General features: G+C 39.8%; 1 protein-coding gene across 2 annotated transcripts in view; it reads left to right on the forward strand.

The window, feature by feature from the left end:
• Window positions 1–25,507, forward strand: part of rerea (arginine-glutamic acid dipeptide (RE) repeats a) — a 169,266-nt gene that overhangs the window by 35,992 nt on the left and 107,767 nt on the right. Inside the window, exon 2 of one of the 2 annotated variants that reach the window (XM_077545677.1) lies at window positions 15,633–15,705. The exons of the other annotated variant lie outside the window; for it this stretch is intronic. The gene's annotated coding sequence lies outside the window, so the exon portion shown is untranslated. The remainder of the gene's footprint in view (window positions 1–15,632; window positions 15,706–25,507) is intronic. 2 annotated transcript variants of the gene reach the window in all.

Below are 25,507 nucleotides of genomic sequence, written 5' to 3' on the forward strand. Positions count from 1 at the left end.
GCACGGTTTTGTTAGAGTAATGTGAATTCGGGCTGGAGGCCCTAGTGTAAGTGCGCCCTAAAACACTGGGGAAAAGAGCTTTTTGCAACAAGGCCCTGATTGATCTCTTATGCTCTTTTTGTAATAACTACCATTGCTTTAAATGATCTCTTCTGATCAAAGGCTATATCAAAGCCTTCTGTATGCTCTAGCATTTTAAAAAAACAAACATAAAACCTGTATAAATAAGTTTTTTCGACCATGGCACTATTTAAATTAGAACGTTTTTGGGAGCAAATGAGTTAATTTAAATTAAAAAAAAAATGTGTTCCAATATACTGTATGAAATTGCCATGTGTTCTTAACTGCTTGTAGTGTGTGGTGTACTTAAAACCATCGCCAATCTTCAGTGCCTTCCCCCAAACCAGAAATTTGTCAATACCAAGACTGCTCTGTGTGGGGTTACCTTGTGCCACAGGGCGTCCTCTCGAATGTCGGAAAATGCGAAGATGACGAAAGTACACTCGTAGATGCAATGCAGGCTAAACTACACTCTGAATGTTGGATACAGCCTGTAGTCCCGTGGCAAGATTGAACATGACAATTTTGCCTCGTATGTCAGTATACTCGGGGGGGGGGGGAGTTGTGAGTGTGATGAGGAGAGGTTGGTGACAGGACACACGCAACGTCAGGTGCAGAGGAAGGGAAGCGATGGAGACGGCTCGGGCGAGCTAGTGGCGAGATGGGAGAGCAAAGAGAGCTTTTTGTAATTGGACAGCACACAGGAGTCGTTGCCCCCACCGCCCCTCTTTATCCTCCTGCACCGCTCCACTCACTGGTAGTTATTACCCGGCCATTATCAGCTGCTCTCCCAATGCACACCGCTGCTTTTTATTCAAAAGGCCTCACTCATACAAGGCTAGTAGATTTATTTGTTGTGCAGTAGCTGCCGCTCTTATTCATTCCACCTTGGAGTGTTTTGTTTCCCATTTAAAACCCCTGGGCGTTATTTGTCCATTTTCTGGCATTTTTATGCTTTTCTGTTTTTCATCAAAGAAAAAGCATTTGAAAAAAATACACTAGGGACCTGAAATTTCACCAGGATTGTTAAAACATGTAGAAGTTCAAATTGGCGCCATGCTGTAATTTATAACTATTACCAAACAGGAGGAGGAGATTCACACGAAGTTGTTGTAATAATGCCGGATTTTGGCTCATTGACTCCCATTATAAGTCACAGTTTTTGATATGCTGTAAACCTGATGTGTTATAATTGAGCCTCTAACTATGTCATATGAAATATTCAAATTAGTCTTTTATTTTATATAAATATACAGCATAGTTAGTCTTGCTATTAGCATAATACTGCTATTACTGTCCATAGGGGCCATTAAAAAAATAAAATAAAATAAAAACTATATATGTATAGATAGGTCTGATGCCACTGAACATTTTGAGTGGTTGAAAGTGAAAAAATATTCATAAATGACTAAGACGCGTAAGAAGAGGGTCGACAAGGAAGTCAAGTTATGTAACCCAGGAGACCACATAGTTTCAAGCTGTGCTAGAATCCGATACTTTACTTCCACTTCAGTGGAACGCCCACTTCAAAGGAAATGCCAGATTTTGGCAAAATTACAAGAGTTTTGTGCTATTCAGAAAAATGCCATTGTGAAAAACTGGGCATGCATAAAAAAAATATATTGTTATGACTTATGGACTTATTCAAGCCTCTAAATATGTCATATGAAATATTCAAATTAGACTTTTATTTTTTCCTTTATACAGCATAGTTAATTTTGCTGTTAGCATAATACTGCTATTATTGTCCATAGAGGGCATTAAAAAAACTTTTTTTTTTTAAACTATATATGAATAGATAGGTCTGATGCCAGTGAACATTTTGAGCGGTTGAAAGTGAAAAAAATATTCATAAATGACTAAGTTATCACACTTCAAAGGAAATGCCAGATTTTGGCAAAAATTACAAGAATTTAATCAATCTATAATAACGCCCAGGGGTTAAGACATTTTTTGAGATTTTATTTGACAACAACTTGCCACTATAACCACTTTTCAAAACACAACTTCAAGGTTTAGGACTGTACATTTAACAATTTCAACATTCACCATATTAAGGTTTTTGCCAGCTGTTTGAGGGGGTGCCCCCCACCCCCCAATATATATATATATTTTTTTGTAATTTCCATCAGAATGCATTCATACACATGTCTTGTTTTGCTGTATTCTGCTCTTTGCGTCCCACAGTAGCCGTGTTCTTTGTTCTGTTGGTTTTGTAGCTTCAGGAAGTGCCTGCTTTCTGAAGCTGTTGGATTGCTATGAAAACAATCCCTGCAAATTCCCAAAGTGTGACTTATTATTCCACTCATGTGTACTTGTATCTAAAATGCTAATTAGGTCAATAGGAGTGTTGTTTTTGCACCACTTTGGTGCCGTGGTAGCAGGAGTTGTACAGTTCTCAACAGAAATGAGCGGTACAAAATGAGTACAAGGACAAAGTAAACAAATTCACTTCAGGCCAAATTCTTGTGCATCAGACATTTTTAGACTTTCAGTGGAGTGTATTTACTTTTGCACCACTGAATTGTTTTGTTAAGAAAATTCTGTTTGTGTGCCCGCATCAACAAAAGTGTTTTTGTTGCATAGAATGCCATAGAAAAATGTGGATTCCGAAACAAAACTCAAGGTTTTCTCACAAATCTTTTGCGATAAGCTCCGCACATTTCTTTGACTTACTTCTATGTGAAATATGTTCCTGGCATACCAAACTGAACAATAAAGCTGCTCATGAATGTGGGAGTTCAATGTGCAGACAGGATTTAAAGCTACTTTGAGTTTTTTTGTGCACTTTTACTGTGACGCTAGATTTTGTATAACCCACCAATCAATTCAAAGCGGTGAACATCAATAGAGGAGAACCATGTTTTTTTTTCATCCTAGAATGTGGATAGAAGATGACAGGCTTTGTTTGAGAAAAGACTATTTCTAGTTATTTTCTTTCAAGGGTTCGGTTACATTTAGGGGTGCAACGGTTTTAGATTTTGGTGTACGATTATTGTCTGAGGGGAAAAAACGCGGTTTTACGTTTTTTTACGGTTATTATTGTCGACATTTAAAAAAAAAAAAAATCATTAGCATTTTTTTGGAAATGTTTATTTTTAACAACAATAAATAACTGAAAATAAAATCCTTTTGGCCTCCCCAACCCACAGCCGTCGGGTACGCAACTCTCCCCGGGCGGCGTTCAAAGCTCAGTCCTGTGTTGTTGTGCGCCCGCTAAAAGGTCCGTGTGGAAACAGAAGAGCTATGAACTATGCTGCATAGCTCGTTTTGCATCAGCAGAAATAACTGGTGTTGTTAAACGGTTGCGGTTATTTAATCCTGACATTTAAAAGCTACGGTTAATCGTGAAACCGGTTAATTGCTGCACCCCTACATTCAAAAAGATTTCAAATTCCAGGCATAGGGTTTACTGATGACCAAATGCTGACGCTGACTCAACTCATTTATAGAGCAGTTTAAAACAACCACGGCTGTAGCTACAATGGAAACAGCAGAGGCCCCACAATTGAACCCTGTGGAACACCATATGTTCCACTACACGTGAATTCATATTGCGGATGTTTGCTCCACCGCTTTTCTTTTTCTGCCTGACATGGTATGAAGGGATTACAAGAATACCAAGAATAAACTCCCAGCTGCTGTGCTCTCCCCCGGATTGTTCTGCAGTACCTCAAACTGAGATGGAGCGAGGCCATTTATTACAGCATATCTCTGGCTCGGCAACACTCCCACGAGCGCTCTGCAAAGCACATATGCAACCGGGCAAACATGCATCGCTGCAGTCAAGTAGTCATGTCGTAGCGCACATCCTGTACGTGCGACCTCACGCATACATCAAACCTGATTGCGCTGTCATCACATTCAAAAAAGAAAGGGGAAAAAAAGAGCCAGTTGTGGTAATGCCATTTGTTCCTCTACATAGGGTCAGAGTTGACTTAAAATGACAGCTGATGCTCCCATTAAAGCCAGCGATGAATCGCAACATACACCGTGTTTACCCACACACCCTCACTGACAGCAGCCTGGCGAGCACACGGCCATTTTGTAGCACCTCAAGGAACCCCCCCCCCCCCCCCCACGTATGAGCAATAGATGAGGTGGTGCCATTAAGTGAATTTGCTGTTATTTCCCCTGGCTCTTAGCTGAAGATGTCAAACCTCCGCCAGTGAGGCAACCAAGTATGACAGGCTGCAAGAAGACACACACACACTCACACACACACACACACACGATCGGATTTTGTTCTTCTGTGTAATTGATCAAATTGCTTGGGCATGCGGCAAATGGAGCCAGGGCTCATCAGAGGAACAAAAACATTAGGTCGCTTCCAAGTTGATTATAGTGAATTTTAAGCGTTGTACTCACATTCTCTCAAAGACTTATGTTGAAGCTTTGATTACTTTATAGTTGAACTGGCTCCACTTGAGCAATTAACAAGGCTTTTGGCTCGTTTACAACAACAACAAAAATTCAATGAATAGAATGCGCAAGTAGGCTTAAGACATTTTCTCCCTAATGCCCACACCAGCACATCCTTATTGTACAAGAGGCTTGCATGCTTCTCGCTGAGTGATTGGTCACAGTTCCTCTTTTTTTGTATTACAAATCACCTCTCCTCCTTTGGCTCCCCTCCTCCCGAAATCGTTTCCTCGCACATGTGTGGCTGCCCTCGCTCGCTGTGATTCTGATACTTCATAACAGTTGGAGGAAATTGAGCTGACCTTGAGGCTGCCGAGACCCTTTTCTAATGCTGATGTATGGGCCCGTGGTCGCAGGCGGGCAGTAAGTGAGAGTCATGTTTTTATTTGCCCGGGTGCGTGGCCCCGGTGTCAGGACGCATAACAAGGTTCATTTCTCGGCCACTCAAGCTGGCTCCATGTCACGCCATTCCAGTCCAATAGGTACGATTTAGCCAAATGTGTCTTTGAATACAGAGATAAGTGGCGTCATGTTGCCTCGAGGATTCGGATTGCCGCTGAGGGCCGCGACTTCTCAGTAGTCTGAAATGCATAACGCTGCAGCACCAAATACTCTTTGTTGTGTTCTCTGAATTTCCCGTTTAAGTTCCAGTTCCTATTGAGTGATTACAGTGGTGCCTTGACATAAGAGTTTGTTTGTTCCCAATATAGTAGAATACAATTTTCAAGTAGCAAAGGCTGCAATTTTGGAAAAAATAACTGTGTGTGTGTGTGTGTGTGTGAGTGTGTATGTATGTGTGTATATATATATATATATATATATATATATATATATATATATATATATATATGAGCAGATTAATCACATTTTAGAATTTTAATTTTATATATATATATATATATATGTGTGTGTATGTATGTATATATATATATGTATATGTATATGTATATGTATATGTATATATGTATATGTATATGTATATATATGTATATATGTATGTATATATATATATATATATATATATATGTATACATATATATATGACTGGATGTCAATGAACCAACCAATCTCAATCAAGTCTAGAGATGTAAAAAGTAATCAATTATCAAATGAATCGACAACTATTTTAATAATCGAGTAATCGTTTGGAGCCATTTTTTAACTTAAAATTGTCCAAATCCTCTGATTTCAGCATATTAACAGTAATTGTTCACTGATTTCTGTAGTCCTTCACGAAAGAAGACTGATTAGCTATGTTTTAAAGAAAATAAGCAAACATCTGTTTAATTTGGAAAACAATGAGTCAGTAACATAGTACAACATTTTCACATTTGTAATCACTGTACGAATACGAAGTATGAAGTAAACACCAATCACTGGATAATAAACAGTAATCGGGGGAAAATGCTTTTGTAATACACTTAAATGCAAAATTAAAATGAATCACATTAGTCAATTAATCGATTGAATAATCGATATATTATTACATTTTTTTTAATTATTCAATAATGACAGCACTTTCAATGCATATATTGTCTACGAAGGTACACAAGGCTGGAGCGGTATGGCTTCACTGTATTTCAAAATACAAATTTGATCAAAATACATATTTTTGCTTATCCTAAGCCAAACAAACTTCCTCTTAGTATAATTTAAGTGACACAAGTGACAGTATTCAGCTACTCTATTTTGGAAGTACAACACGTAAAATACTTGATAAATTAAAATAAATAATCATTACCTATGACACCCAGTGGCCATAAAGGCAAACACAACGTAGCACATTGTTTATTGTCAGTATATACACAAACCAAATAAGTATGTTTTACATAGTTAGAGTTTGACGTCAAAATGTATTTGTGCAGGATTATATTATTATAAATTTTGGACAAAATGGTGCAAGTTTGGTAAATAAATGAATCATCTGAATTTGACTCTTTATGTTGAAAAAGAGAGAAGCATGAGGAGATAAGAGGCAAATTTTGGAGTAAAGGGTCCTATTTTCACATAAAGCACAGTCTAACTGTGCACATGGGTGCCGTTTTCTTTCTTTTGGTATTTCCTAGCCTAGTAGAATAAGGCATAAGTGCCGGTGTGGGATGGAACGTAGCTGACTCCCGGCCAATCAAAGCGCCGATCTCCTCTTGCTCATTGCTATTAAAATCATTGCGTTGGAAGCGTACACACGTTTGACATTGCAAAAGCATATTGATTCGCTGGGTTCCGAGAGATGAGGTTGGCTCACGCAGAGCGCGTTTATAGTGGTAAACTGCAAGACCTCGCCTTGCGGGTGATGTAGTCGGCCACGCATGTGATGTAGGCAATTGGCGACCACCTTGTACCCCCGATCGTGCATCTATGTGTGTCTATTAATAGTGATCTCTCGGGGTGTGAATTGCCTAGGAGCTTGCGATTCGATCTGTATCACGATTCATAGGTCACGATTCGATTCGATACCGATTAATCCCAATATGAATCTATAAGTCAATTATTGTGACTTTTTTTTTTTTTACTAAAATTTTGAAAATACTTATCAATAAACTAGTACAGGTACACTGTAAGATTTGTATGAAAATGTACTGTGGTCCATCGTATTAAACAAACAAACAAATCAAATTTTAAGGCTTAATGTTCCATTAATATAACATTCAACTCTAATTAAGACATTTTGTTGAATATTTCCATCAAAAATTGATCTTTAAAAATTGATTTGGCTGCATATTAAATCGATACGAAAATTGTGCGCTGTAATATCGCGATATATTGCGGAATCAATTTTTTTTTTTTAATACCACTAATGAGCCCCGTCTGTTTTTACTTCTTAGTATGTGGTTTTCATCAATTTAATTTATATACGTGCAAGGTTAATTGAAAACTCTAACAAAACAGAAATCTTTTTGGAATTAATTAAAGATGTGAATAAAATGAATGCTATTTTAGATGGAAAACAGCAAAGAAACTCCACAGTTTATCAATAATTACAAAAGAAAACTCATACGACATCATCGCACGACGCAGTCGCTTCCTGGTCTTCTCCTTCTTCTTTTAAATCACTGGTGGATCACATCTCTATGGTGTATACTAGTAATGCACAGAATATTCGGCCACTGGAAATTTTCGTCCGAAAATGGCTATTTTTGCCGTTTTCGGCATTCGGCCCAAAATAAAATTAAAGCCAAAAGAATATGGCCAAAATAAGATGTTGTGGTGTCGCAAGCAAAAAAAAAAAAAAAAACGCTGCAGGCAAGCGTCTGTTTGAATTATAAAGCGAACGCGGGGGGGGAATGTCAGTTTGCACCGGTCGGTCGCAGTTGCTCCCGGGGTCATTATTGCACACACCGGAGGAGAGGGGCGTCGCTTGGTGTACAACATTTAAGCGGATCAAAAAAAGACAGAACTGCCGTGTATTGCAGTACAGGTGAGCCACTCTTTCTCCCGCTGCACCTTCCCCTTTTTTTTTTTTTATAAGAGCCCCTCGAACGCTTCCACTTTTTCACCGGCATCCCAGTGGCCGTGCTAAATACTTTAGCTAATGCTAGCACAATTTCTATCAACAGTTTTAAACACGGAAACACTTACCGCTATCTCCGGGTGGCGACAGACCTGTACAGGACGCCAAGTGTGACTTTGCAGTCCGTTCCCGAAGCCGATTAGCTGGTGCGAACAAATGTATTTATTTATTTTTAAACATTGGTGAATGTGCGGATTTTAAGTGCGCCGCACGCATCCGTCCCCCCCAACAACTGTTAAAGATGCAAGACAACCAGATATGGCAGACGGTGCATATGGTGCTAAAGGAAGGATAGCTTGTTGAAATGTCAGAATGTCAATTGCGTAGGCCGAAGTTTTGAGGGGCAGAAAACAAACTTTACCTCTGGATCAGGTGGGCTCTTTTCCTTATCTTTTTCAGCCATCTACACTCCAGCCATCTCCATAATTGATTATTTGTATGTTCTTCGAATTTGGCACCAGGGATATCATTCTCGGACAGAATTAGTAGATTTAGACATCTCGCTAGTAGACTGTTTACATCCGTCTAGCATGACTGGCCCGCCGAGTTTGACCCCCTCGCTAGACTGATGAATATTAATTGTGGTGATGTATATCTTGCGGTACCCTATTGAGACTGATCCCTCCAATTTTGTGATTTTCAATTGATATTGGGCTTTGTTAAAATGCCAGTGCTAAATAAATATTTTATAATTTTAATTAGTTATAGTAAAAATTGGCATAATTTTTTTTTAATTTTAATATCAGTACCATTGATCCTTGTCAACACAAGTACGGATGGTGATCATCCAAAGACCAGGATTAGCTCGGTTGAGCGAACAACCTCATTAAAATTTGATTCACATGCTAGTTTGACATTGATGACGGGCTACAGTTGGACTACAGATGAGTTCACAGATTATTCATTTGGAATAATGCGGTGTGTTTGAACAGCCTTGCGTCACCGTCGGCTGTTACTGACAGCATATTCCCCCTGCACAGCCCACCCCCACCCTTAAGATGGCCCCATCTTCTTCTCATCAGCAGCACTGTGCTCATCATCGCAATCAGCTGCCTTCTAACACAATCAGCCTGCTCTCAAATGACAGACACGATTGAGAACTAGATGGGGGGCTAATGATTGAAGCCCGAGGAGGTGGACACAATGTAATATCTGTTAAATATAATGCAATCCATTACCACAGCTTTTGCCCACCCCTCTCCTCCAGTTCTGCTATTGATTTCTATTTTTGTATGCGGTTTCTCGCCAAAACGTACAAGAGGTTAATTAACATCCATAGAAGACAGCATTAATGTAGACATCTGCAAATCTGAATTGTGTTTTGGGTGTTGCAAGTTGATTGGAGAATGAATGATTGGCATTCTAAGCGCAAGTGGCTAATAAGATATAGAGGGACCTCATTAGTGGTGCTTTGTACAACTTAGTGAGCGTGTAAATGCGTCAACATATTTAAAAATGAAATTGCTCATTTTCTATAAAAAAAAATACGCGTTTATTGATTCTTCATCTTATTGTTTCATTGGCCGCGGCTTTGTATGCTCACTTATTTTAACAACCTCATTAAACTCCTTACGGATTCCTCCCAACGCATAAAAATGTCAAACGTGATTTTCTCCGATCGCATAAATCAGAGCGCATTATTCAAAATCAAATCTCACTGCATGCGGCCGGAGCTAATGTGCTGTGATGTTATTACGATATGGATATTCCTCCACCCGTCTGCGCCGCAATGTTTTGTCTTCAGTTCTTCAAGCATGCATATTTAACAGAAGCACATTGGCGCAGCACAGTGTGTGCAAGTGGAAACACCCGCTGCACGCTAATATGGTTATACAAACACAAGAATGACACAATGGCGGCATGTCTGCGCACTGTGAGGACAACAGGGTTATTGTCAGGAACGTTGAAACAGGTGTTACCATCATTTAGTCCTTGGGTTTGTTGGGACATTTGGGATTGCCACAGGGTGTTCTGTATTGCGTTTTATATTGAGGCACCTCTGGAGTTGTCTTCACTAATGCATTCACAATCTATCCTACAACACTGACTTTATTTAAAATAGTTCAACGCACTAATAGACACCCACGTTTTCCGGCCATTGATTTTGGCGCATTGTAGGGACAGACAGTCAATATGTTTACATGGCATATTGAATTATTGGGTGAGTGGACTGGACTTTGGAAATGCATGTGAACTATGGTTTGTTGAACAGCATTATTGACCCTTGACTTGGTCAGGAACCACTTGCCTCCAATAGTGGGGAAATAAGGAGTAATTGACCCCCACAAGAATGTTTTTAATTGATATTAGTTTAAAGCATAAATATACAGCATACTATGGTTTTCAGACTACAGCTGCACCGAACAATTATTTTAATAATTGATTGATTTTTTTTTTCCATTAAGTTAATCCCAGGGAACTGAAGTGAGTGTTGTATTAAACAATAAAAATATGAAGATACAATTATTCTAATTATGTATTCAATTCAAGCTGTGTATAGCAGCAAACTTTTTTTGTCAAGAAGCAAAGCCTAATTGGTTAAAAACAACAACAACTCATTATGTAATTTTGAGAACATTTATCGTGCAGACCTCAAAAGTCAGTCAAAACTCAGGATTCTTGTAAAAACAAACAAATAATATTACTGACAAATTATGAACATTTCATATTCTATTAACTCTTTGACTGCCAGGCGTTTTCAGAAAAGGGATGTCGCCAGTGCCAGCCGATTTAAGCATTTTGACTGATCTTTCAAGGTCCACAGAAAATGTTGTTTGGACTATGGAAACACACATACTGTACTACCAAAAAAGTTTGTTTCTACCTTATTCCGTTTTTCAGTAATCAACAATAGAAAATGGTTAGTTTCACCAAAATGCTCTGTTTTGAAACAAAAAACGGAGAAAACAAGCTTTTTGTGAAACGATGTTATTTCATGCACTCTAGTGAATTGTACACTTCTTTTTGTCCATGAATGATGCCACAAACACCTAAATAGTGATTTACTTCTGTAAAACATTACCACAGCTGCTTGCCACCGGTCGCCATTTTCGCTTTCTCAGCCATTGTCCCCTCAACACTCTAGCGCCGCCTCACATCTTCTACTACTGACGCCTACCCGATCTTGTCCAAAGAGAGTCATCGCTGCCATCTAGGGGCCAAAAATAGTCATTAAGCTAACTAGATCTGCTTGAAACTTTCACCACAGCTGGCCAAGGCTTTCCTCCACCAGTTTCCCCCCAAAAAATAAAAATAAATTGGAGAACGTATTTTAACGTCCTTGGCCCTCCGTAGGTTTTTACCAAACGTCATTTAACGTCCTTGGCAGTAAAAGAGTTAATATACTTTTACGCTTATAGGCCACTTCTCCTGTGTAATGGAAGTTAATTCATTTCCGATTCCTGTTTAGTTTAGCAAGTATGATTTTCACTCCAGAGGTCATACACTAATTAATTTTCTTGTAATTTTGCTGTTCATAGTTGGATATGCTCCACTTTAATGCGGTTCCAGACAGATATTGGTGAAAAGTGTAATCAATCACCCAAGTGGTGCTAAATGCGCTAGCCGTTTCAGTATTATGTTAGCTTAGTATTTAGCATTGCTTCTCCGTCTTTTCTTGTCATCCCCTCATGAGTATGACACTTGTTATAAATGTTGTTCATTTGCTGCCGTGCAGACGATGATTCCTGACGTAGGAGTGACTCCGCAACGTGTTCAGTTGCACTAGTAGCCAGCCAAAGCTGTTGCTAGCTAGTAGCACAGAGCTTCCCTCGACCTCCGACTAATCGCGGTAGGTAAAGTGACCCCAGCGAAGCTTTTTAAACCCGACTCGGTCAGCAAACACAGGCTTGGTGTTTGAGGGCGCTCTTCTCTGTGCTGTGTCAAATTTTCAAGACACATTTATTTAGACTTTACAGGCACTTGAGCGCTTTTTGTGAGCCACTCTGACACTATGTTTTCAAAGCGCAACAGTGGTAAACAAAGGTTACCATAAAGTGAGTGAACATTGTAAGCAGAAATGACCCCAGCAGTGTCCAAGTACAGGGGGTCCTAAGTTTATAGTTTCAACCTACGGTCGTTGGTAATTTATTAGGAAATACAGGAGTAAATGTAAGGAATGTTCTTTTTTTGCTATGGATTTTCATTTGATTATTGTAAGGTCATTGAAGTGTTTTTTATTCGTATTTACTGAAATTCTGACATTGCTACGGGGTACTTTGGTGACATAGGAACAAAACGCTATAAATGGTTATTAATAAACGTTTTATGATTATTCCAAATGTAATTAATCTTAATGGGAAATTTTGTTTTGAAAGTGCAGGTCAACCTGCGTCCCAAAACGGATTGTGGTAGACTTAGAGGTACCGTTGTATACAAATTCAATCAGAATTTAAGCTGTGAGCTAATGATAATTTTATGTATAAGAGCAGCAGCTTGCTGGTGCGATAAACTGTGATTTGCATATGATCAATTAGTCGTCTAATGGCGACTACTGTCAGTGACTATCGACTAGTAAAATAATTGTTTGTGGCACCCCGAGAAGACAGCCACAAACATGTTTTTGGAGTGTGAGGCCAGCTGAAGTAATGGATGCTGGTCTTGCCATGTGAGCCAGCTTCCTTCTCAAGGGCTGTGTTGGTCAAGGGGGAGGGAGGATTTCAGCACGGGATTTTGGGATTGTCGTGTCAAAAAGGTCTCCCTGCAGCAGAGTGAATCACAGCGTGTGTCTGTGTGTGTGTGTGTGTCTGTGTTTGTGCGCCAGCTTTGAAATTCAAAGACCGCGGCCATCAGACAGCTAAAGAGGGAAAGGCCAGTTTATCGTTTTCATGATGCCCGTCACCCCCAAAGTGCTCATATTTCATCCTCATCAACTCACAGAGGCCAGAAGTGAAATTCTTGCGTACGTCCTAGAATATCACGATGCACATTTATAGAAAAAACATTTTTTTATTCTCTCTTCAGTTACTTTTTTACGACTTGTGGGATGAGTTGCTTGTTGTAGCAATTCTGTTGCTTGCCTTGCCTCAAGACAAGTTAGGAGCAGATTAAAAGAGAGATAGCTCAGAGATAGTCACAGATTTTAGTTTTTTGATTTTTTTAAACTCAGAAACCAAAGAGTCCCTGTAACATTATATCTTACACTTTGTCGCTGATGTTTGTTTAACTTGATGGTGTTTCATTCTCATCTGGTTTATTTTGATCATGTTTGTTGTTTTCGTAACACAATATATCATTGTTGGCTGTTGTAAGCAGTGAATTTCCCCGCTCTGGGATCAATAAAGGCTTTTTCTTTTGTGTTTGATGGCAATGATGTCTGTCAAGGCGAAAATCCCAGTGTTGCAAAATCAATGTGGACTATTCATATATGGTTCTAATCCTCAGATTTACTGCCATTTAATCTGTAGTTATGGCAGGGCTCTAGTGTTTTTAATGCCATCAAACAGATGTCTCTGCTCAGCCATTCAAGTCAGCTTGCACCTGCTGACCATCAAACCTTGGCACCTGGAGGCACATTTTATTTCCCCCCTTCAGGTAGTAATTATTGTAGCAGGAAAATATGTGCTACAGTGTTGTGATGCATTTTAAGTAGAAGTATGGAAAAAAACAACAACTCTTAACTACTACTTTCCTAAATGCTGATTGACCGTGCTAAGCAATATTGCTTAGCAACAATAACTTTAGACTTGAACATTAGTTACTTGAAAGCGAGTAAGTGGCCTTCTGAACACTTCATTCAAATTCTGACGTTTCATGACTCTGCCCAGAGTGAACAACAGTCAATTAATAATTTACAAAGTAGCTAAGTCAATCATCGGGCACATATGTAAAATGGATGGATGGATAAGTAGCTAAGTAGAGAACTTGCTTCTAGCTCAACTAAATGGAATCAACAAAAACATGGTCAGTAGCGAGAGAGGCCAAGCCAATTAATGTGCTTGCTAAAAGCTAGCATACTAAAAGCTAGCATAATGTAGCTTGTCTGTGTCTTGAAAGATGATCTAATATGTGCCCATTGTCGGTCCATTATTTTTGGCATGTTGGGTGAAATAAGATCAGTCATTTTGACTCTGAACTAAGCCTGGGCCATATACCTTTAAAATATTTTATTTTTAATCACAAAAATGTGATTGCCTCTTTTAACAGTTTTCCTCCCACTGTCACCCCCAGGCGAACTGTAGAAAAGGCTCTATTGATTCAGTTTTAGCTAGTTTGCTGTCTAAAGATGATGTCCATCTATATGAGGTTGAAGCATTTCCACGCTAGTCCAATTCCTTCACCACTAGCACTAAAATAGAAATTCAGACCATTTCGACAGTCTCTTGTGATGAAAACATTTAATTACATTTCTTTTTTGTTTCATTAAATGCGTGTCAAGTTTGCACGTTAGCTTTTTTTACACTAAAGAAATTGCTTGACTTGATTGAGTAGCATCCCTGGTCAGTGCTGACAGTTGGAATGCTTCTCATGGTTGTTTGTACTTGTAATTGTTTATTTTCTCTTCGGCAATGCTTTATAACAACAACAATTCACACTTGGAGTGTACTGCAGCACCATTAATGCAGCTAAGAGAAGCGCAATCATTTTTATTCCCAGGCATTCTTGCAAATTTAAAAGCGAAAAGACCATTCATTGCAAGTGTATTTCAGGAGACGTGTTGCATCAGGAGTGCCGCATGAATAATATCAAACAGCAGCATTTTGCACTTGCAAATATCCTGGGATTTCCGTCTTGTTTTCTTCAAGCTTTGCAGTCAATAAATAATTGGATAAGAGGAAGCCTGCTGCAAGCACATACCCTCCTTACATAGGAAAACACTAAAGATAAAATGTCAGGTGTGAACCTGCTAATATTCATGAGTACAGGTGCAAACAGTTACTATTTAAACACTGACTACATTTACATGCAGGCAATAACCCTTTTAAAACCTGAATAGGCTCTTATTCGGGTTTCTAAAAACCCGAATAAGAGCCTTAAATCCATTGCTTCACATTGAATTGATGGGAGATTATTAGGTATAACAAATTACTTTTCAGTACATGCTTTATAATGATCGGCATTTCGATGAGAGTTAGCAAGACCATTACCACACACACTTTTACACACAAACACATGTACTCTGTCTGTGCTGTGTGAAATTGCTTCTTTCATTGAAATGTAGCAGATGGATGTGCGTCTTTGGTTTAAATGCAGTGAACGTCTCAGCTTGCGGATGGCGAATGTGAAATGTCAACGTTATTGAACAGGTGCTGCGAGGCAAGCAATGCTGTGATGTTTTTATTTCCAAGCTCTTGTCGAGCGAGGTGGAGAAGAGAGGGCTCATGGGATAATGGGGGGGAGGTTCAGGGGCGCGGGTCTGCTAGTGTGTGTGTGTTTTCATTTAGTGTAGAGCGGGTAAGTGCAGAGATGTGCATTTATTGAGTTGTGGGAAATGACCACTGGTTCCGAATAAATTGTCCTTGTATACAATGTTAACTGTGATTACTATTTATTTTTTTGCCGATGTTTACTGTGTGGTGTGCTACCAAATATGGCCGCCATCCTCAACCATGCAATAAGCTGTTGTCACCTCATTTGTGCCATTTTCCGCATCATTCATGTATTTCCTCCCCCTGTCCTCTGTGTGTCTGTTTCCCGTCAGTGTTTCTCCTGCAGACTGTCGTTTTGTCAATACTTGTTGAGAGGCAGTGAGCTTGGAGGTGAATGCAGTCAAGGTTAGTCAACAATGCCTCATGACACTACAGAGCGCTGACTAACATTGCCCCTCGTCGAAGAAATGTTTCTATTCTTGCCCGCTGGACCTTTTTGATACCTTCCTCTACTTGTCCTTGGTGCTGTCAGCCATGTTGCTCCCTGCCATCATCCACCCATTTTCTCCCAACCTTTTGTGCTTCTGCCTTTACTACCACTGGAAATGTACATGCTCAAGCTTTGTGTCTGACTCATTTTCACAACATTACTACTCACCGTAGGTGCCACAGCCATTTCAAGTGACAAGTTTTTTGTTCTGTTCAGTAGTTGAACGTAGGTCGGTTTTACGAGAAAAAAAAGAAGCAAATTTTTGACTACAATGCGGAGAAAAAGAGCTTTTTCTGAAAAGAAACATGCCAAGCAGAACAATGATGTTGACATGAATATTTTTTTTTGTTTGGCTTTTGTGACAGCTCAAATTATAAAGCAATGAAAACAAGACAAGAAAATTGTCTTCAGATGGCAAAATAATAACTTACTCTCCGTATCTACACAAGAAACTTACTGCATGACTCGAGTTGAACCTCAGTGGCTTTTTTACATAAACAGTGTTGTTTTTTTCTTGTGCCACACACTTTCCCTACCACACATACTGTGTTCATTCCATACATATAAGTACACTGTTCTTGGGGAGGTGCCTAAATTTGTCCAACTTGTAACGCGTTGGCATTTCTCTCTCTCACAATCCATGGGACATGCCGAAATTGACCGTCAGTGCTTATACTTTTTATGGCACATTTTGTTTTGTGGTCTGCCATGAGATGTTTTTAACTCATTCACTCCCAGTCAAGCAACCAAGGCCCACAGAATATTGTTTTCTATTGCTCTAAAAACATGGAACTTACCAAAAGAAAGGTTATATGATCTTCTTTCGTCAGGAAAAAAAGTACATTTGCATCTATTTCCGCTTTGCAGCCATTAGCATTAGAATATAGCTAAGTTTAATCAATATTCACATTCCTAGTAAAAACTCCAAAACAAAAAAAGAGCTTGTTGCAACTCTCTTATATTCTTCTGCCACCTGGTGGCCGTTTTATTAAATAACTGCAATTGCTTTAAGCCACCTCTTCATGAAAGAAAGCTGCATCAAAGCCTTCAGTATGCTCTTGCATAACCCCCCCCATAAAAACTGTAAATACTTTTTTTAGGAGTGAAGGACAACGTATTAAAAAAAACATGTTTATACGTTTTTGGGTTTGAATGAGTTAAAATGTAAATTGCTGGATAAAGGTTATGAAACACTGGACTCCAGCACAGCCGAATAGCGAATTACTTAATGAGTTTGATAATTGGCTGGCTGTGGCCTTGGCACATCCATGCCCTCCCGCCGCTGATGTGTTCATGAGCACAGTGCGGCGGAGGCTTCTCCTTCCCTTTCCATCGCTTCCGTCTTTCCCCTCGATTCGTCCTCTACATTCTGTGTGCTGATTTAAGGAGCTCACACTGCGCCAAGCTTCTTCTGTCTATTCCCCGCTGCTCCTATTACATTGACTTGTTAGCATGCAGCATGTTAGGAGACTGCGTGGCTCTACACTGTTACGCTATTTCGCCTCTCAAACTCTCTTTCCCTCTTTCTTGCTCACACGCACACAAACACACAGTAAATGTTAGATTCTTCATGCATTATGCAAAATATGTTCATCCGCACAAGCAATTTGCAATTTCCGCTTCACCACTTCAGAACAACATAATGTTAAAACATACCTGCAGGGTATCTATAATGTGCGTACTACGTGTGTGTGTGTTTATGTGAAGATGCTCCATTTATGTAGTCCAAACTGTAAGTCATGAAAGCAGGCATATCACGAATGATGCTAAACATAATGTTCTCTGAATTTTAAAACACATTGCGAAACTAAGGGAGGGACACTAAATCATATTGTCTAATTTCTCTAGAACAGACAATGAGAGCTGTTTTCTTATTCACCACACATAATTAGAAAAGATAACAAGCAATCTAGATGTGATTAAAATGTAGACTTTCAGCTTTAATTGAAGTGCTCTGCCTAAAATAAGAAATTTAGCTTTTAGAATTTCTGTCTAGCTATTTTATGCCGAGTATCCCAGGAGCTCAAAGGTATTCGGACAATTGAATCACCAAAAAATGAATTGGACAGTCCATTTCCTGGTTTCTCCAAGACAAATAAAGGAAATAGGTCAAAGAGTTTATATTGAGTATTTTGTTGGCATTGGCTAGCAGTTAGTTTTTACACAATCAGAATCACCAATTAGTGAGCTTAAATAAACAGATGCAATCACAAGATGGAGCAATGTGTTCTATTTAAATAAGTTGTTGATTTAGTCTCTTTACTTGTGTACTGTTTAGTGAGCACAAGCAGTTTTTTCAAGCGTTTTTGCCAATGTTTAGCAATCTTAGCAATGCTGCAAGGAAGAAAGAAAAAAAGTGTCATTTAAATCTTTAGCACGCATTTCTTAACAAACAGGCAGAACAATGTAGCTGCTTTTAAAACATGAAATAGGAAAAAAGTAATACAATACTTTAGTGGGACTTGGGAAGCCTTTCCAAATTTATTGAATTAATAATTTAACATGTGAATTGAGTAGTATCGTCGTAGTCGGGGCCCACTATCCAGCCCGTTTCCCATGTCTCCCTATTCCCAATGCAGCTGATTCCAATGACAGCTAATCAGTAAGCGCTGGAGAAGCCTGATAACGATCCTCACCTGTGTTGGAATCGGGAGACATGGCTGAAACAGGCTGAATAGTGCCCCCCCCCCCGAGGACCAGGGTTGAGAAACACAGGTTTAGTAGTTTTGCTAGCATTAGCATGCCAACTGCTATGCGTGAACAGCAGAAGGTATATTAGACTCTATTGAAGGACATGAGCATGATGAAATGAGGTTGTTACATTAAGTGAGAGTTGCATACATCTTTGCAGTATCTTTTCCATAAAGATAATTTTCCCAACTTTAAAATTGTGTCATTGTGGACACCTGAGTTAATGGAGTGTTATGCTCTCTTAATGGGGGAAAAAGCTAATCGTCATGCAGCATGCTTATGGCTGTTTCGCCTCCCAATCATCCTGATGACTTAACGTAGGCTTTGAAATGGTTTTTCAAAGCGAGAATACACACAAAAAACGCAAAAACAGCACTGAGTATGCAGTAACAGGCGGATGGCCATTTGAGGCGCCAATGCCTCTATACCACTAAGATCGCGTCCCAAACGTCTACACGGATACTTTTTGATACTTCAGTCATTTGAAGCACTGTATTGCAGTACCAGAAAGAAATTGGTATGGGTATTGATTAGCAGACACGCTCAAGGAACACACAAGGAGGAGCAAGCGGCTTCACTGTGAGGCATAAGAAAGAGAATCCAACGGTTACATATTGACAGTTGGCGGCAAAATTCATTTGTAGTAGCCTTCCACAGGTAAATGTATACAGTACATCTATATATGACTTTTTAGCAAATAGCTGAGGATTGTTTCCACCAAAACGGTTCACTGTACTTTGGCTAATGAGCAAGTTTCGCAGCGTCCCACCTTTCACATTCACCTCGATTTTGTAGCTTCAAATAAAGCACTCCCGATGGATTAGATTTGTTTTTACTCGCAGAGCTGCTGCCCATCTTCTTCTTTTTTTTGTATGCTCTCCCTCAGCGGAGTGGTTGATTTTGAACACTGCAGGGGTTGGAAGGCCAAAGCACAGCTAAGTGGCTCCTCTTGACCTCAGCACTGATATCCAAACTGTCTGCTCAGACAAATTTTACACGATCGCTCCTGCGAAAAATAGTCTAATCTGGTAACACAACCTCAAGCAGCTGCCTTTGTGCCGTCATTCTGAATAATACTTTTTTTTCTCTCCGTGCTGACACACTGACTGCACGCTGGACTTCCAGATTACTTCTGTCTGTTGTTCATCATGCCAGATGGAGAGGGGGCGGGGGGGATTTAAAATGATTTGAAATCCTGTTCCTCTAACCTATAAATGGCGTGCATATTCCACTTACCACTATCTGTAAACTCTAGAGCCGAATCACTCATGCTATAAGCAGCTGAGTATGACTGGCATGGAATAATTGATTTTGGAATAAGTACTGCGAGCTTGGGAGTCATTCAAGTATACCGTTATACACTGGCCAGCTAGAACATTATGACAACTTGCACAATAAAGATATCTAGCTGTATCAGATATTTTGATTTAATAGAGTTAATAATGTTAAGTTCTGATTGACATTGTTAGAGCGGTATTAATTTAATAAATGTTCATTATTGTAGTCGTGGTGTAGAATTGTCCTGCGCCATACTGAAAGTTATTCTTAATATATTTTAGTAGCCAGAATGTAAGCCTAATAAATGTATTAAACAAACATCTTTCTGGCACTGTCAAAGTTGAACATGATCTTTTTGAATGGATAATAGCTGGATATCATTTTATTTGTACAAGTGGTCATAATGTTTGTGGCTGGTGTGTATACTGTACACTCACCTGCCCTCTTTCTTTAATTTATATTTGCTGTGTATTTGTTTTATTACACATTGACATGAAGCTGCAGGTTTACTCTTTGTCCATAGGGTGGCAGTATGTGGAGGCTCACTGGCAAGCTGAGCAAATGAGCATGCAACCATGCAGGAACCACACTACATGTCAACCTTTCTTTCTCTTGCTCACGTCCCAACACAGTTTCAGTCAGCACTAATCCACTCTTGGTTAAGTATATCAGGGCCATGTATTGTTTGGTTGTCTTACACAGTCCACAAAAGGATCTCTCTTTCACTCTCTCACTCAGCTAGCTCAGAAATAGACTGTCCATTTCTTACAGGCTGTTGTGTGTGTGTACAGACATGGTAGCCTGAACTGCTCCTTTTTATTCCAATGAATGAGGTCCAGTGTTGCTTGGAGAATCAGACATGGACTGTCCATGCCAGAGCTTGAAGAATGTCTGTGAACAATCAGGATGTCTGAATACGTTGTATGAACAAAAGTATCTGAATACTTTAAAAACATTTTAAGTTATGGTCTTTTATGAGGTACAATATTGCATTTTCAGTTGGCATTTTTGTTTATTTAAATGTATGATTTTGTGTGTTCAATGAGACTGAGATTATTTATCTTGGTCTCCTTTTATTATATCTCAAATCGTCAACATTTGAACACGGAGTATAGCCTTCATATAGCCACGGGTTTATTTAGTTGTATTGGCCATTAGTGCGTTGAGCCTTAGTCGTCAGGTTGGCTTAATGAATTACAGTAATCCCCCCAGTAGGACCCAGTCTCTATCCGCTGTGAATCTAAAAAACAATTATTTGGGAGCGCTGTTCAAGTTGTACATGATTTGGCCACTTAAGGGCAGTGTGGTTCCGTGCGTTCTGATACACCGTAAAATTATAGCCACATTACAGAGTAGAAGAAAAAAAGTCACGATCAAGTTATTCCAATAAACTTTGTATTTTTTATTTTTTTTGCAGCGTAGGAAGAGCATATGCCGGTGAGTAATGTTAAGTTGCTTCTTTGTATACATTCCTGAAGCATTTCGTATGAATAGCCATTCTTTTGAGTGATAAAAGTGCCACGAGTAGCGTGCTAATTAGCATTAGCGAGTCAGACTAGAGTAGATCGTTACGATTCTTTGCACATCTATAAATTGAAGCCGAAATCATTGTCAATCAAATCATTTTAAATAAAAAAATACAGACCCAAAAATCTGAATTGAATCGAATCGTGAAAGATTAAGATTCCCACCCCTACTAGTCATGTCCACGAGAAACCCGGGTTAAAATTCTCCCCAACATCCAAATCTCAAACTTCAGCATACTTCCTTGAGCACAATAGAAAGAGCGTAAAAATGTGAATAGGTTAGTTTTTCAGGAAGATGGGTTCTTGACAAAAAAGTTATTTCATGCATTATGTATTTATTTTTTTTAATTTTTTTATTAAACAGCTGATTAATCCTCAATCTGTATTTTCTTCTGCCCAAAATCGGATCGGACAAAAAAAAAATCCACATCAGTTGGGTCCTAATATTGATTTGAGTGTAGTGTAAGATGAATGATGATTACCGCTGGCTTTACATTACAACCAGGAGGGAAAAAAGTGGAAAAGCGAGTCGTCCCTGTTCTGAACTGCGTCCATATGGCATAAGACTTACCTAGATCCACATTCACCAAATGGCTCTTATGATTGACTTTCCCTCTCTTGAGTAACTTGGCAAAGAGATGAGACATATGTAGCCTGCAAGTGTCTTTAGTTTGCGCTCAGTGTTTGCAAGGCAGCCAAATGGGAGTGTGAATAGCTTTGTAAACAAGATATCTGTGTGAGCCGAGACCTTGCACTGATTGCCTGAAGGGAAATACCATTCCTTGGCTTTACTTGCTGTTTCACTGCTAATGCTCATAAATTAAGGTTCTGTCATGATTATAAGCTGTCTCTCTGGATGCCTTCCAGTGGACATCTTGATTATCGCTCAGCCTTTTGTCTCCCCCTCGATAAGACTGCACTTGCATATCCATACTTACTCTACTGGCATATTTTGTTGTTGAATTTCCTTGAGTTTCAAGATTGGAAAGTGTTGTTTTTTTTATGCTTCCCCTTTCCTCAACTACCCTCTGGCGTTTTGTGTTTTAATTAGTGTTGTAAGACCTTATTTTCTCGTATAATTCTCAATCCACAAAGACTAAAAGGGCTATTCCATTTTTTTTTTTAAATGCTTGCCAAGGAGGGATTGAAGCTATCGACGTTTGCTGTCAGGGAGGGGAAGCGTAAGTTGAAGCAGCAGTCAGTCACACGGGCTTTGTTCTTTATGGGTAGAGTATGTGCGGTTGCGATAGTCTCTGCTTTAAAAGCTCCATCTGGAAAAGCTCTGTTCAAGTTTCTAATATAAGCAAGCCGCTCTGTCGAATGGTGAAATTGCCCTCGCGTATTATGTTCTGGCGTCATTGTTGCACTGCAGAGATTTAGTCATGTGTTAAAGTCCTTCTCAAGTGCACCACCTTCCGCCATAAAGCAAACCTTCCTCTCGGTTTACAAGTCTGTTCCTTTTACTCAAGCTCCCCAACTTGTCGGCCCATCCCTGGTGAATGTATTAAATGAAGTTACAAGATAGGAGTACTTAAGAGGCCAGGGCCTCTGAGGTTTCTCCCAAGCTTGGCTCACTCATCCATGTCTGCCCCCCCCCCCCCCCTCTTGTTTCAGCTACTGGCTCACTTATTTGTGTTTCTGAGGTCTTGTTTTGCCTTGTTGTGTGGAGCAATCAGGCTAAAACAAACTGTGTGAGTGTGTGTGTGTGTATGCTTTTGTGTCTGTGTGTACTGTTGATTGTGTCACTAAAGCTTTTGTTAAGTATTTATCTTTAATGAGCGCAAGTGGCGACAGCAAAATGAGTAATGTAACTGAGGAGGGAGGGGAATGCATTTTTGGCCTTTTGATTCTGTAACAGAATAGGAGTGGCAATGGTACGTCATGTTTCTATGTTATTGCAATCCATTGTCAACGATGATACAAAAAAACGGCTGTGATATCATCTAGGCAACTAAAAAACAAAAACAAAAAAACTAAACTAATCTGTTTATTAATCCAAAGTTACACAATGTCATTTTGAGACTCGTGGAGTAGCCAAATGTTAAAAAACATGATGTGATAATGTTGAGTGCTAAAATTATTCTTTTTTTTTTATGAGCAGTGACTTAGTATTTTTAGTCGTGCTTGGATTTAAGGTAGTCTAGAGGAGGTGCTCATAGGAGGGAAAAGGGATTTGGATGAATTGCTTGAATGCTGTAGAGAACTGAATAGACACCGTCAGCTTCCCACATACATGCTTAGGCCTGTAGAATGTTGACTGCTTTGCTTGGAACTGCAGCGGTTGTCTCCTTTCATTATCGGTTAATGGTGCCCAACTTGACAGAGCCTTGTGATAAACAGAGGAGCTGTGAAATCCTGGAGGTGGAGTTCTCGTCGGCCTGATAATGGGATCTCATCCGCCAGGGGAGGGAAAGTGGCGCCCGTCAGCCGATCCAGCTTTGCTCTGCAAAGCCGTGGCGGAGGCTTTTTCCGCTCCTTCTCTTCTCCCGGGCCAACCTAAAGATCCACTTTAAGATGTTATGTAGCGTTGTTGCGATTTAGATTCGCTTAGTGTAGTGCTGCTGCATTGCATGAGTGTGCGTGTCTGTTTGTGTGTGTGTGTGAGAGATATTTTATTAGATAGCGTATCGTTGTGTAACAACATCCTGTCTACACTTGCATTGACTCAACTCTGGCTAACTGTCTAACAGCAACATAGATTTTTGTGAAATTGTACTAAAGTTTAACTTAGAAATGCAGATTTTGTTAGCATTGCAAGAAAAGCCATTTTTAGTCCATTTTTAGGCAGCGTGGGTTGAGTGTAAATGGTTTTCTGTCTTCACATGCGTCCTGTGATTGACTGTTGACCATGCAGTCCAAGGTGTTATGCGTCTTTTACCTGAAGTCAGCTGGGACATGCGCCAGATCCCTGCGACCCTGAACAGGGAAGGTGATGTAGAAAATAGAGAGATGAGAGGGCATTTTTCAGATGAAGGCGCGTACAGGAGGTGCACAATTGTAATGTCTTGGCTAGTTGTTTCAATCGCACTTGATTTGTTTTTAGTATACGTGGCTGCAGAGTGTACTGAGTCGTACCAGTCAAAAAAATGCATGATGAAAAAGAAATAACATAAATCGTTCTGGATTATAAACCACATTTTCCAGTGAATTTGATTTGACAAAAAAGAAGACCAATAACAGGACAGCTCGGACTCGCTGTACTGTTCCCAGTTGTGGGTGCATTCGGAAACACTGCTTCACGCTAGTGTTAATTTCGTTAACGAAAACTAAACAGAAATAATTTCATCAACACACATTTTTCACTGGACTAAAACTAGACTAAAACCCTCATTAACTCTTTGACTGCCAAAAACGTTAAATAACGTTTCGTAAAATCCTACGGAGGAGCGCCAAAGACGTTAAAAGACGTTCACCAAGTTTTTTTTGGGAAACGGGTGGAGGAAAGCCTTGGCCAGCTGTGCTGAAAGTATCAAGCAGATCTAGTTAGTATAATGACTATTTTTGGCCCTTAGATGGCAGCGATGGACAAGATCGGGTAGGCGTCAGTAGTAGAAGATGTGAGGCAGCGCTAGAGTGTTGTTGGGACAATGGCTGAGAAAGCGAAAATGGCGACCGGTGGCAAGCAGCTCACGCTTGATCGTTTTTTTTTCAAAGAAGAGAAGCATCAACCAGTGCTAAAGAGCACATTGATGACAACGATGATGATGATGATGGTGACTCCGAGGTTGACGCCGAAGTTGGAAGCGTTGACGCGGCGGCTATGATCACGTCATAAAGCCTCACCGGCTAGCGATGCTAACGCCGGAAAACGCGGAGCACAACCGAGCACTTCTGCTCAGGCGGACGTTGAATCGGACGACGAAGAGTACCCCGAGTCCAATGCATATTCATCGGAGGAGTGGGTACAGTCTGATCACGGAGAAGACACTGGTTATGGACTACGATGCCACCATGAATGGAGCGGATAAGATGGATCAACCACCCGGTATAGGAACTGAAGGACAATGAGGAAGCCAGACGTAACACCACCGTAATGTCACCGTATCATGATCCTGAGAGTAGACTTGATGGCAACATGGCCAAACACACACTGCAGTATATACTTGCTATTCCCCGGAAAAAAAAAGCCAGCAAAAAAGTGTAGCGTCTGCAATCGCAGTGAAACTAATCTGTTGTGCAAATCCTGCTGCATCTCCTTGCACGCAGGGGAGTGTTACAAAAA

This window comes from Vanacampus margaritifer, chromosome 1, assembly GCF_051991255.1.
Source record: "Vanacampus margaritifer isolate UIUO_Vmar chromosome 1, RoL_Vmar_1.0, whole genome shotgun sequence".
In the NCBI taxonomy this organism is placed as follows: Eukaryota; Metazoa; Chordata; class Actinopteri; order Syngnathiformes; family Syngnathidae; genus Vanacampus; species Vanacampus margaritifer.